Source organism: Pelobates fuscus, chromosome 4, assembly GCF_036172605.1.
Source record: "Pelobates fuscus isolate aPelFus1 chromosome 4, aPelFus1.pri, whole genome shotgun sequence".
NCBI classification, from domain to species: domain Eukaryota; kingdom Metazoa; phylum Chordata; class Amphibia; order Anura; family Pelobatidae; genus Pelobates; species Pelobates fuscus.
In genome coordinates this window covers 80714888-80719052 of record NC_086320.1, presented here as the reverse complement: position 1 = coordinate 80719052, position 4165 = coordinate 80714888, and positions in this window count along the sequence as shown.

Below are 4165 nucleotides of genomic sequence, written 5' to 3'. Positions count from 1 at the left end.
TATATAGAGTATTTAATCTACATATAGAGTATATAACTATTGAATGTAGTATATATATGTTGTATATTCGGTGTATACCTGTGTACATTGCAGATTGTATATAGAATACACAGGATATATGGTGTATATATGTATAGATATATATAGTGTATGTAGAGTGTATAGTGAATTTAAGCATAACAAGTATATATAGCGTATGTAACTATTGAATGTAGTATATATATATTGTATATTCGTGTATACCTGTGTACATTGCAGATTGTATATAGAATACACAGGATATATGGTGTATATATGTATATAGTGCATTAAAGCATTACGAGTATACATAGAGTATATAATCTACATATACATATCGAGTATAGAGTGCATACAATGTATAGAGCTTGTGTAGAGTTTTGATATTGCGTATATGACTAGAGTAAATCATTAGTATATAAGATTTATATATTGTATATGTATACAGTGTGTATGTGTAAACAGTATTTATAATATAGTGTTGCATAGTTACATAATACGTATTATGTGCACAGTTAAGTATATAATGCATATAGATAGATATACATATTTTCCATGATAGCAAAGAGCAATTTTTTTGTTTGTTTTTAATTCTTTTGAATTAGGGATACATTTTGGTGAATGGAATGGAGATTTCATATCCAAACAACTGGACAACTGAAGAAAAAAAGGAGAAAAAATAAAAGCCAGGATATGAGGAAATAAATGACAAACGTATCAGCAATACCAGAAGGAGCCACCAGAACCACAGCCACAGAAAATCTCGCAAAATAAATGGAGGTAAATACATCACTAAATTTGTGGACACACAAACAACAGTACGACTGGAAAAAACGTTCCAGGCACACGTAGGGCAACAAACTAATTTAAAGCGACACTGTAAGCACCAGAACCACTACAGCTTGATTGCTTCATCTGTAAAGATAATTTTAGCCGGAGAGAATTGGTATATTGTATATACAGTGTATATCTCTATACATTGCAGATTGTATATACAATACACAGGATAAATGGTGTATATATGTATATAGTGCATGTAGAGTGTATAATGCATTGCAGCATAACAAGTGTATATATCGAGTATGTAACTATTGAATGTAGTGTCTGTGTGTATATCTATATCTATATCGAGAGAGATAGATACAGAATCTGGCACTCTACCTTAGAAATATGATTCAAAAATAGCCTCGGTGCTGCAGAGCGTAGATAGATAGAAAAAATGATGAGAAGAGCACTCCAGAGGACTTGTTTAGTGGATTTTATCAGTGTTAAACAAAATCATTTTTTATTATGTTAGGTGCATACTTCTATATCAGTGACCGTGAACTTGTGGCACGCCGGGCTCTCTCTGTGGGCACGCGGCCATAAGTCGCCGGGGGAGGGGGCCGTTGGCGCCGGTTACACCGGTCGGCAACAATGCAGAGTAGGCACCTGCCTGCCCAAAACGGCATGTGCCTACTCTGCTTTTGTGTCGGGAGGACCCGGAAGCAGAAGGGAGGGAACTACGAAGCAGCTCTCCTGTCCTCCCGCGAGCAATCTGTGTGGAACGTTGTCGCGCATTACCCTGGTAACGCTCCACACAGCATTGTGCGGGAGGACAGGAGAGCTGCAGCCAGGCACATACCACCACCGGACCACCAGTGCTGGCTGTCCGTCCCCCCTTCACCAAAGGTAAGAAGGGAGGGATTAAGATATATCATATCTTTTTTTTTTTTATTATGTTTCTTTAAAAAAACACACACACACAGAGAGAGAGGTGTATTCAGCAGTCTAAATGTATGTATTGCATTTGTTGTAGATACTAATAAATATAAGCTTAATTTTATCTATTAATATCATTTAAAATTTGTATCATTGAACTCTGTGTTCTTTTAAAACAAAAGAGGTTCATTAGTTTGGACATCTGTACGAGTTGTTTTTTTTTTCTAAACTTAAACCTCAGTATTCAGGCTTAATTGCAGTGTTGGCACTTTGAGGGGAAAAAAGTTGGCATGTATTGCGGTTTGGGCAGTCTGGCTCAAAAAGGTTTGCCATCACTGTCTTAGAAGATTCCAATCCTTTCCTATGTGTGGCAAAAATCTGTGCAGCCAGTCAGCATCTCCCTTGGAAGTGTTCAGTGCCTCCATGCAGACCCAATCTAATACACTGCCCACTACCTCAAGAAATAGAATACATTAACCTCCCTTCCCTCAAATTAATACACTGTCCACTAACTCATCCAAATTAATACACTGTCCACTAACTCATCCAAATTAATACACTGCCACTCTCCCCAATTTAACACATAGGAAAGTAGTAGAAGGATATTGTGCATGTGTAGCAAAAAGCTGTGCGGCCAGTCTGCATCTCCATGCAGACCCAATCTAATACACTGCCCCCTCCCCACGTTCCAATACATTGCTCCTGAAATCCAATACACTGTACCTTAATATAATACATTTGCCCTCCACCTTAATTGAATACACTGCCCCCTCCTTCCTCCAATTTAATACTGTCCCCTCCCTCCCTCAAATTGATACACTGGCCCCCTCCCTCCCTCCCTCCCTCAAATTGAATACACTGCCCCTCTCCCCAATTTAACACACTACACAGGAAGGTCCCCCAAACCCCTCTACTCCTACCTTAAGATGAGCCACCCATCCTCTAGTTCCAGCCCTGCTCTTCTCTGCTCAAGCAGGTCAGATGAAGGCAAGGGAACGAGGAGTGGCTGACTTGCTCTGCAGTACACTGTGGCTGACCTGCTCTCTGCCACAGCACAAAGCGTCCCCAGGGCTGGCTGGCAGGCGGGCGGCAAATTTGACATTGACGTAAAGCATACCCTTAAAAAATATATATGGTCAGTGCATCTCCTTTCTTACTCTTGCTCTATGGGTACAGACATCTTTGGTTTCAAAATGTTTTATGCATTATTTTTTGGATAATTCAGTATTCTATGAGACAGCAGGTATTTAATGTGACTTTAAGATAGCATTTTAAACATTATTTTACAGTGCTTTGTTCCCTGGCTATTATTCTTTGTAGTTTTGCTGTTGCGCAAGAAGCATGGCTTATCTTACCCAATACCGTGCATGTAACACAGTTAGGGTGCATTCCTTAATCCCAAATATCATGTGTAAGTGCTGGGCATCTGAAAAATGTATGGTAGACTTTCAAATGGTACATGATCTTAGATAACTGGTGCTTCTGATAAAAGACAGCTGCCCCGAAAAGTTAACATTCATTATAAAATAATGCACAATGAGGCTAGACTACATTTTTAATAAGAAAATGACTGTTGAATAAGAATTTTCCTTAAAGTGAAAATAAATTATTTTCAATTCGGTATAGGTATTCGTAGAGTTTCTGTAGAGACACCAAAATAAAACTTCTAGATAAACTTGGGGATCTCCAGGTACTTGATTAGATTAGGTCCAAAGTCTAGGGTTATGCTTGGTGTTTTTCTTTGTCTTTTGTGGTTCTAGTTTCTTTCCATATTCCCACCCTTTCTGCCCCTCTCTCTGAACCTGCAGGCCTTCCCTTTTCTTCTCCAGAAATACAGATGCATGTGCTATCACTACTTAAAAGGTGATTGATTTCTCCGGTAGAAAGAAAGTTTGATGATAATAGCTCCCAGAAACCCTTGATACAGGTATCAGATTGGTCAATTCATTTGCTTGTCTATGAAGAGCTCATTGAAGAAAATGTGCACTAAATGAAGGAACTTCAAAAAGCAAATCTCACCCAAAAAAAAAAAAAAATTCAAGGGAGTTTCATTAAGTCAAATACTACTTTGCCACAAACAATCTCATTATCTTTCTTTTTTGATACACTTTTGAGCCAGACTATGCCTAATCACCAAGGTAGAATGAACACCTAAAGTTTAGAGAATTCAGACACCGATTGTTTTGTTTTTTTAAATTGACATTTGTGGTTCAGGCATCCCATAATCACAAATTAGCAGTTTCGTACCAACTTCATATGATGGCTGTGCATGCCATGCTTCACATAAAGGGTATGCATTTTCTAATTAAATTCACTTTACAGTGACAGGCTTAAATCACTTCAAATCATTTGTGAGGTTTGTCTTATAAATGCTTAACATCGATTCTAATCCGTGCCTACAAAATGTGATGGAAGCTTCTAGAGTGAACGAAACATACAACGTAAA